We start from the raw sequence: 11,297 nt of genomic DNA, 5'->3' as shown, positions 1-11,297 counted from the left end.
ATATAAGTACAAGATTCACATTGGATAGTAGACATGAATAAACTATCAAACCAAACAATGTGGTCAAGAGTATTGTATTAGAGAAAGACCGTATTGCATTTGTAATCCTAAACTGAATAGGTTCTCCACCTCTTCTGATTAGCTTGGGTAACCATGATATGCTGCTAGGTGTCACTCATGGTTTGTGGAAGCCCTAAAAGTGTATTATCACTAACGGGAGAATTGAAAGTAAGTTTCAATTCACAATCGATTTGAAAGAGTTTGAATCGCCCACTGCCTCGCTAAAAGGAACCTAATGGATCGTACACCGTGTAAGGTAGAGATTGAAGATTCAACGGAGATGAGTAAGAATAATTAAATGGTTTAATTATTTATCTAAGGCTAGGATTAATTAATATGTTAATTAATCAAACGAATAAGTTCGTTAAAGACCTCGGGTTAGTATTGGGCCGCAAGGCCCAATGGGATTTGAATGTCAAGCCCATTAACTCAAGTTGTATGACAACTTGAATAAAACAAAGGGCTTGAAAGCCCAATAAACCTATAGGCTAGCCATGTGTAAAAGAATAGGGCTTTTGGTCCATTAGGTCACTTATTTGAAGGGACTATATAAAGGACTTTATAGCCTAAAATTTACTAAGGGTTATTTTTGGGGAAAGGATGAGAACACAAGCTCTCCTTTCTCTCAAAAATTTTGGCCAATCTAGAGGGGAAAATCTAGCAATCTTACTTCCTCTAGGTCACTCATTTCTTCTACAATATACCTTGGTGTGGAGACTTAGAGGTTCTCAATTTTGGGAACTTGGAGAAACCTTTTCATCCATCCAAATCCATGGATCCAAGATGCAAGGAATGAAGGCCCTCTCTTTGGGTGATTAGCCTTTGCTTATGCAAAGAGGAATCTACAAAGGTATTGATTTCTCAACTCACTTTGTTTTGAGTTGAGTCTTGGTTCACCTATCTACTAGGCTTTGAATTTCATGGGTAAATGTTTTGTTTTAAGTGCATACAAGCATGATTCCGCCTTTAATTGTTAATTGCATGCTATTGATGTTGCTTAAATGAACATGTTTTTCACAAATTTTCCTTCAGTTCACCTCCCGCACCACACGCTCATCTTGGATCCAAGTTAGGTGCACAGGCTTGTCGTACAGACCACTTTAGGTGGTTCCGACTCGTAGGTGACCCACGATTATTCGCCCAGCCTTCATGTGATCGTAGCACTTGAGCGTATTTATACATTACACCCAGGCCTGTTGTACAGACCACTTTAGGTGGTTCCGACTCGTGTGCAGGTCTAGCTAGTGAGATAGATATTTGAGCTCTAGATTCAGCCATACAGATCACGTTAGGTGACTCCGGCTAACAGATTATATGACATTGAGGTGACATTACCTGAGCACTTGCATTTCACTTTGAGGTTTTAGCATAGCATATTCCTGAGCATGACTTATATATATATATATATATATATATTCTATTTTTCTGGGAAGTATACAGGTTTTACGGCGAGGGGTTAGAACTTGTTTATTAAATTGGTTTTCGAAAAACTTTGTTTTTGCCCACTCACGCTTTTGTTTTGCGCCCCTCCAGGTTCTAGTTGGCTAGCACGTTTGGTGGCTTCCCTGAGGATTTCCCCGGCATATCTGACAGACCACTACTTATGTAGAACCACCTTCGGGTGTACTTTTGTTGTGTCGTTTCCTTTTGCACTGCGTTAAGCGTTCTTGCTCTGAACTTAGTGTCGCACTTACACTTGCACTTACTTGTTATTACTTTGTGTAAAGCTAGTTTTTATTTATTCGTACTATTTATATTACTATTTTATTAGTTTCCGCACTGTGCACATGGTTACTGATGCGAGAATTATATGCACACAAATTAAACCCTCTTTTTGTCAATTGTAGTGAAGTGTATAAGTAGGGATCGTTCTGGACCGGGGATTAGGAGGGATTGTTAATCACTTGGATTTGACTTAAAAACGTAAAAACACAATATAAAACAATATTTAATGCTCAAAGAATGCAAAACTAAAAATAAGAAAGATTAAGACTAAAACTTAAACAAAATAAGGGGGGATTGGATTTGGACGAATTTACTAAAATAAATACTTAGACACAAAACAAATTGTGAAAATGGATTTGACGGAAATGAATGGATGGGAAGCTAGCTAAGGGGTTCTTCTCCACATATGTTATACTTGCATACAAGATTGACTCTCAGTTGGTCTTTCGATAAATTATGATACTCAACACTCCGGATTAATTAGGTCCGCTTAAATTAACCGTCAAGTTTTCCTTAAGTTAATGAATTGGATGGGTTTGCGCAACGCAATTCACAACATTCTCCAAAAGTCCTTTACGTGAATAGCACAATAAAGATACAATCAAAGATCATTAAGCATTATGAAAACTATAAGTGTTGACGAGGCATTCGTTACTATGATGAGCATGAAACTCGTGCCAAGAATATGTTTAACACGATTGTTTATAAGCAACCTCCACTACTTGTGAATATAAGTTCATAACGATTAGGTGAAATTCACTTATATTCTAGCGTCATATTTATGCATGAAAATTAAGCGCGCATTCTTAATAAACATTCATAAATAAGCTATCAATCAAACGGTTAAACAAATTGAATCCACAACTTATGAAATTCCAACGAAAGTTAATCAATTCATATTGCAAATATAAACATAGTTTCGAATCACCCCCTGCCTAAAGGGGTTTAGTTCCTCATAACCTTGAAATCAAAGAAACACCTAAACATTCCAACAACTCAAAGCTTGAATTGTATGAACGTTTAAGCACTCTTCTCTTCCATACATACAACACAAAGAGAATTAAAATGAAACTTTGAAATCAAAGAAACACCTAAACATTCCAACAACTCAAAGCTTGAATTGTATGAACGTTTAGGCACTCTTCTCTTCCTCGTTGTTGTAACACAAGGTTTAAGGGATGTTGTTGGTGTATTGAATGGATTGGGGAATTTATGGAAATGGAAGAAATGGAGGAGAAATGGAAGGGAAAGCTTGCGGCCAAAGGGAGAGGAATGGATGATTTTGAAGAGTGTTGTGTTGTGAGTGAAAATGAGGAATGCCTTGAATGATGAGAATGCAAGGTATTTATAGGAGTAGTGGAGGGAACATATGGCTGCAATGCATGTGATAAAAGACTAGGAAAGTGGGTGGAAAGCTGAAATTTTCACAAGGGGGCCAAAGGGATCCCACGGCAAAGGAAAGAATTTGATGCATGTGGGCTGATTTGTTTGTTGAAGAAACATGTGTTTGGGAAGCTTTCTTGCTCATTTTCTGGATGCAATGATGAAAAGTTTAATAAATAATGCATGTAGGTGGCTGAAATGATGAAGAATGAGTGGTGGAAATGCAAGGGAAAGCTAGAAATACATGTGAAGATGTTGGAATTTCACAAGGTGAAGTGCACGGCAATGATGCTTGTTTGTTGATGAAAATGTGTTGGTTGCATGTTTGTGGATGAATGGGGTGTAAAGGTGGCTGCAAGGTTGAATGATTAAATGTGCATGTGGGTTGAAATGCAAGGTGAATGAATAATGAATGCATGTGTTGATGAAATTACATTTGGAAAGCTGAAATGTGGAGGGGATGCACGGCATGGATGTTTTGGTGTGTGAATGGTTATTGTTTTGCATGTGAAGTGTGTTGTGAATGTATGTGGGTTAAATGATTAAAGGGGGTGGAAGATGGATGAATGATGGATGAATGGAATGAAATGTGTATGCACGGTTTTGGTATGGAGAAAGGGGTGAATGTGCATGTGGGAGATGGAATGGAATGTATGTGAATTATGTTGGGAAAGCTATGAATGTGCATGGCACAAAGGTGTGGATGATTTATGAATGCATGTGGGTGAATGATTTGTGGTGCAATGATGAAGAGTGAATAAAGAATGCATGTAGGGTTAGCTAGGAAAGTGGGAATGTGGTTGAATGATTAAAGGGACATGCATGTGGCTTGTTTGATTGCTTGGTGAGATGATGCATGCTTGTAGTTTAGGGTGTTGAATATGGATTTGCATGGCATTTGAATTGATTGTGGGCTTTTGGAATTGGAAGGAAATGCATGGCAAAGGGCTTGGTTTAAGAGAGAATGGGCTAGGCCCTTTGTTTTATGTCCAAAATGAATACAAGGCCTTCAAATTCGTCCAATATTTTGGCTCCAATCATATGCCATCCATTCCAAGCCCAATTTTGCTCCAAAATGCTCCAAAATGCATCTTTTTTCTTCCTTAAGCCCTTAGAACCTGAAAACACACAAAAGAAGCATAAAGGACTAAAATAACTAGAGAAACATAACGTAAATGCACGAGAACAAGCCGTTTAAGTCGCATGAATATGCTCCTATCAAACTCCCCCACACTTATCTTTTGCTAGTCCTCGAGCAAAACAGAAAGAAAAACAAAACAAAACGAAACGAAACAAAACAAGTAAAACACACCTAAACCTTCCAACAATCGTCTTAGGGATTTCCAATGCACATGACAAGTTAAAAATCATCATTCCCACAGATTTTAGTCATCTTCACACTTAAGTACATTCTTAATCATAGTCACCATATACTAGTTCACAATTAAGCATTTAAAACCATGTTTTGAATGTAGTAACATGCCTTAGAGAATTTGCTCAATTCCTTACAAGATATGCACTCAATTTTCACTCAGATTTTCTAACTACACACCCTACACTAAGTATATGTGAGAAGATTGATGTAAATATGAAAACGAACACTCACATATATGTATCACAAGGAACGCAATTTCTGGAGTTAATAAGCATGTTTAGATATGATCTCATGAATGGAATGCTACTACTTAGACGCGAGAACCAGTGACACCATATGCTCATACCAAGTTCAAACTCCACAAATTGAAACACATAACACTCAAGATTGAAGTCACGGGTTGTAATGGGGCTTGGGGTGTGTGGATAACAAAGAAGGGATATGGAAAACAAAGGTTCTTAAAGAAATAGTGAGCAAGACAATTGAATCAACTTAGAATTCACTCAACTTTGGAACAAAAAGGGAGACAATTTAGGGCCAGAATTGGTGTTTTGAGCCCTTTCTTCAATCACTCATTCTTTCATTTTTCAAGCTCTTTTTTTTTTTTTTTTTTTTTTTTTTTTTTTTTTTTTTTTTTTTTTTTTTTTTTTTTCTGTTTGAAACTCAAAACATACTTAAGAACAAGCATTCCTTCCCCCACACTTATTTTCTTACATAATGTTTTTCAAAAGGAATTCATTTAAGTTATGCTCACTATCTTTTAAGAACAAGGGTGTGGATTGTCCTAAACTAGGCTAGGTGAGGAAAATGTGGGTAAACAAAGAATAAATGCTACACAAGGCTCAACGGGGTTAAAACTTATAACAAATACGAAATATGGGAAGTGAGGCTATTTGGCTGTGGTGGCAACTACACAACTTCATCTTGATATATGTTATGCAAATCAATAACATGCTTTGAATGAAATGGGCATGAGTTCTAGCATTTGGAACTATATGATGAAACGCCTTCTAAGTAGTAACCAAGCAAAGAATAATGAGATCATGCAACGACTTTAGAAAACAAGAAATCACAGATTATACTCTCCAAAGAACGTTATAGGCTTAAGTCTCTCAGGGTTGTAGCGTTTGTTTGAGTTCCTTCCTTCAAGCATGTTACAAAAACGAATTTTTCTTTTATGATTGCATGTGAAGTCATACATTATAACCATAATCAAGCATATACCAAGAGTAAATCAAACTTTTCTCCATGTTTATAACTCTTTTCAACAGTCATGCAATTAGAAACCAAATCCTTATTATTGTGTTGGAAGGTGACCTACGACACAAAAACGACTCAAAACACTCTTTTTAGGCTTTTCAAAACATGTTTTTCAAATTTTTATGTGATTTTCAAAATTTTAAGTCAAAACACACTAAACACACTTAAAAACAGCAAGAAACAACATTTGAGGTTTATGGTGGATAAAACCCTACGAATTTGCATCAAAACACTTTAATAACTCCCCCACACTTAAATCAAACATTGTCCTCAATGTTAAAAACCACACTAAACACAAACAAACATATAAACAGCAATTAAACATACTAAACATGGCTGAATGTATCTAACAAAGAGAAGAGTTTAGAAATGCAAATCTGGTTGTGGAGTGTTCGTTCCATCTTCTCCTTGATCATTGCAGTGAGGCTTGGATCTTTGTGATTCCACAGGCTTACTCTTGAACTGCGCTGCTCCCATCGTTGATTTTCCTTTGTGCTACTCTTGAACTGGGCAGCAGGCTTCCTTTCGTCTCCCCCGAAGGTCTGAGCTTCCTCCTCTTATCTGTTTCTTTGTTCAATCTCTCCAATTCGTATTGAAGAGGGTTAGAGGATAGCTTAGCAAAGCTAGGTAAGCAACCAGGGAATAGAGTCCAGATAGACTCCAAGTGCCGGCTGATTGCTTATTTCACTTTGCCATGCAAGTAATATCAAGGACAAAGGAAAAGACAGGGAAAAAGCATGATATGAGATACCTTTGCTTTTGCCCTTGATGATATGAGATACCTTTGCTTTTGAAGAAGCGGTGAATGAATCAGCACATGTATGTGTTGTGCTGCTTCCTCCTGGATCATCTGTACTCCAGGCATCTGGTATCATCTTTGGGAAAGAAGAGAGAATGGAGTATCTCGAAAGGCTTTGCTGGGAGTGCACCCTCAGAGGTGAGAAAGAGTTGGGCATTTTCTTCAGTTCTGTCTTGCCAAAAAAAAATGAAGGTCGACATATATAGGGAATTCAATAGCAAGTGGTGATACTGTGCTTTTACCGTTGTCGACAAACATTTTGATCCCGCAAATCCGGCTTTTTGGAATAGTGACGACTCCTCGATCTTTGAAGACGTCTCTTCGATAAGGCTGCACGCGCTTTCTGAAAAGCAGAGAAAGCGTCGCCGAACTTTGCGCCTGTCGGCTAAAGACGTGTAGCTGCGATGATGGCCTCCACGTGTTGAACGCGTTTTCTGAAAAGCTGAGGGAGCGTCGCCGAACTTTGCACCTCAAATTCCGGCTTTTTGAATCGGTGGACGCGTTGCCTTGGCCTTTTATAGAGCTATCGATCACCGCCAACTTACACACTCTGAAGATTTCCCATTCTGAAAAAAAATTGGTTCCGGCCTTTCGAAAATTTACTCCGTCCACCCCTTCTTTTTGAACACTTTTGAAAAATGGCAAACCCATCGAACCTTAGCTTAGAATTGAGTCTCCGCAGTGATTCGGGCGTGCCGCAACAAGATAACGTATGGCGCCCTTCTTTCTTATCTTCTGACGGTCCTCTTACAGTTGAAGACTCCGTGATGCAGGACGCCACAACAGCTACGATAGTAGCTCGGAACCTCCTCACTCCCAGAGATAGTCAGCTGCTTTCAGGACGGTCCGATCAGTTGGCCGTTCAAGAGTCCCTGGCTCTCAGCGTGCAGTGCGCAGGCTCTGTGTCCAACATGGGCCAACGCCTCCTTGCTCGCTCCCGTCAGGTTGAATCTTTGATGGCGGAGGTTGAGATCCTGAAACAAGAGATCAAACAACTTAAGTATGAGAATAGAACTTTGCATGTGCTTGCCAATAACTATTCGTCGGGCATGAAGAGGAAGCTTGATGAGATGCTGGAATCTCAAGGTCGGATGCAAAGTGACCGTCAACGGCTTGCGTCTTTCTTCCAGGGGCACCTCTTTCCTGGGTCATCCAGCGTTTCGCCAAGTATTGGGGCCTGGAATGCTCTATATCCTATGCCTCCCGCTCCTATGCCTTCTGCTCCGATGCCTCTTGCTCCGATGCCTCCTGCTTCGATGCCTTCCGCTTCTAGAGTTTTGCCTCGTGGCGGGTCTTCACGCAAACAAAAACAAAAACAACCTTTGTGAAGCTCCATTTGTTAGATACATTTGTAATTTCTCGAAAATTAATGAAAAAGCTTTGTTTTATTCACTGTATTGGGTTGCCTCCCAAGTAGCGCTTTCTTTTACGTCTTGCAGCCGGACGGTACCTCCATTTAAGCTTGACTAGGTTCCACGGCATGGAGGGGTACCTCCTCCACGACATGCTCCTCAAACATCTCGTAATAGGGCTTCAATCGATGCCCATTCACTTTGAATTCTTGCTGCGTCCTTGAACTTTTGATTTGCACTGCACCATGAGAGAAAACATTAGTGACAATAAAAGGGCCAACCCACTTTGAACGTAACTTACCGGGGAATAATCGAAGACGAGAGTTGAATAACAACACTTTCTGCCCAATTGAGAAGGTTTTGCCTCTAATCATCTTGTCATGAACGGCCTTGGTCTTCTCCTTGTAAATCCGGGCATTCTCATACGCTTCATGCCTAATCTCTTCAAGCTCGCTCAATTGTAGCTTCCTATGGTTTCCAGCCGCGTCCACATCCATATTGAAGGTCTTGACCGCCCAATGTGCCTTGTGCTCAAGCTCTACGGGTAGATGGCACGGCTTGCCATAGACTAGCCGAAATGGGGACATTCCAATGGGCGTTTTGTACGCCGTTCGATAGGCCCATAGTGCATCCTCCAAGCGCAAGCTCCAATCTTTTCTATTCGGTCCAACGGTCTTTTCCAGGATTTGCTTGATTTCTCGATTTGAAACTTCGGCTTGGCCACTGGTTTGGGGGTGATAAGGTGTGGAAACCTTATGCATCACGTTGTACTTCTTGAGCAATGCTATAATGGTGCGGTTGCAAAAATGAGTCCCACCATCGCTTATGAGCACTCGAGGCATCCCAAATCTAGAGAAAATGTTAGATTTCACAAAGTCTGCAACAACTCTAGAATCGTTAGTTCGGGTGGCTTTAGCTTCCACCCACTTTGACACATAATCAACGGCAAGTAAAATGTACGTAAAACCAAAAGACATAGGGAATGGACCCATAAAATCAATACCCCAAACATCAAAGATTTCAACAACAAGGATTGGGGTTTGCGGCATTTGGTCTCTTTGGCCTATACTTCCGGTCTTTTGACATCTATCACATGTTAAGCAAAAAGCCCTAGCATCTCTAAACAATGTAGGCCAATAAAAACCACTCTCAAGAACCTTAAACGCGGTGCGTTGTGTGCCAAAGTGTCCACCACATGCATATGTATGGCAAAAACTCAAAATGGAATTAAATTCAGATTCATGAACACAACGACGCACAATCTGATCAGGGCATATTTTCCACAAATAAGGGTCATCCCAAACATAAAAACGTGCATCCTTTTTTAATTTATCACGTTGAGCCTTGCTTAAGGTGTTAGGAACTTGCTTAGACACCAGAAAATTAACCAAATCAGCATACCAAGGCTCACTTACCTGGATAGACATTAATTGCTCATCGGGAAAGGTTTCAGAAATTGGCGCTACTTCCTCATGTACCATTCGACTTAGGTGGTCAGCCACCACATTCTCCACGCCTTTCTTATCCCGAATCTCAATGTCAAACTCTTGTAGAAGCAACATCCATCGAATCAATCTAGGCTTGGCCTCCTTTTTCGTGAGCAAATATTTGAGAGCTGCATGATCAGTAAAAATAACAACTTTAGTACCAAGTAAGTAAGATCGGAACTTATCTAATGCAAAAACCACAGCAAGTAATTCTTTCTCAGTGGTTGAATAATTTAATTGAGCATCATTTAGTGTCCTAGAAGCATAATAGATGGCGTGGGATTGCTTATTCTTCCTTTGACCCAAAACAGCCCCTATTGCATAATCGGATGCATCACACATGAGCTCGAAAGGCAACGTCCAATCAGGTGGAAGGATGATAGGTGCCGTGGTAAGCTTGTTCTTGAGAAGCTTGAATGCCTTCTCACACTCCTCGTTGAACTCAAACGTCACTTCTTTTTGCAGGAGACGGCATAAGGGTTGTGCAATCTTGGAGAAATCTTTGATAAATCGCCTATAGAATCCTGCATGGCCAAGGAAAGAACGAACCTCTCTAACAGAAGTAGGAGAGGGTAAGTAACGTACAAGATCTATTTTAGACTTATCAACTTCAATTCCTTTTTCAGAGATGATATGACCCAAAACTATGCCTTGTTTAACCATAAAATGACATTTTTCCCAATTTAAAACAAGGTTAGTTTCCACGCATCTTTTCAGGATTAAAGTAAGATTATGCAAGCAATCATCAAATGAGTCCCCGAAGACACTAAAATCATCCATAAATACTTCAATTATCTTTTCAACATAATCTGAGAATATACTTATCATGCATCGTTGAAAAGTGGCTGGTGCATTGCATAAACCAAATGGCATACGACGATATGCAAAAGTACCAAATGGACAAGTAAAGGTAGTTTTTTCTTGATCATTTGGCGCTATGACAATTTGATTATATCCCGAATAACCATCAAGAAAGCAATAAAAAGAATGACCGGCTAACCTTTCAAGCATTTGATCAATGAATGGCAAAGGGAAGTGATCTTTCCTTGTTGCAGTATTTAGCTTCCTGTAATCAATACAGACACGCCAACCTGTTTGGATACGGGTTGGCACAAGCTCTTGTTCTTCATTCTTCACCACCGTGACTCCGGACTTCTTCGGAACAACCTGCACAGGTGACACCCAACGACTATCAGAAATAGGATATATAACACCACAATCAAGCAATTTTATAACCTCCTGTTTTACTACTTCCAACATGGGTGGATTAAGGCGACGTTGAGCTTCACGAGATGGCTTGGCTCCCTCCTCCAAAAGGATGCGATGCATGCACGTGGTGGGACTAATGCCTTTGATATCCGCCAAGGTCCATCCAATGGCAGATTTGTGCTCCTTTAACACCCTTATCAACTTGTCTTCTTCTTGGGCCGTGAGTGATGAGGAGACAATGACGGGCAATGTCTCGTTGTCTCCCAGAAAGACGTACTTTAAATGATCGGGCACTGGTTTAAGCTCAAGTACGGGTGCCTGAATCGCTGAGGGTAACAACTTATTAGTGAGAACTGAAATTGAAATTGGGTTAGAAGGCTTACCATGGTGTTGAGGTTGTGACTCAAGGGCAGCCACTATCTCGGCCTCCTCCACACTTCTAGGTACGGCAAAACCAGATTTTTGCCCAATTCCTTGTGCAAGTGTTGTTTCAAGTGTATCCCTCTCCAAAGAATCGAGAAAATCCTGCGCCAAATCATCAATTATATCAATAGAAAAGCATGAATGGTCCTCAATAGGGTATTTCATGGAATCAGAAAGATTAAAATTAACAACTTCCCCATCGAATTCCATGGACAAAGTTCCAC

This window comes from the organism of the source record quoted next, unplaced genomic scaffold (assembly GCF_019419815.1).
Source record: "Pyrus x bretschneideri cultivar Hongxiangsu unplaced genomic scaffold, Pyrus_bretschneideri_v1 Contig87, whole genome shotgun sequence".
Taxonomy (NCBI): Eukaryota; Viridiplantae; Streptophyta; class Magnoliopsida; order Rosales; family Rosaceae; genus Pyrus; species Pyrus x bretschneideri.
This window is presented reverse-complemented; position numbering follows the sequence as displayed.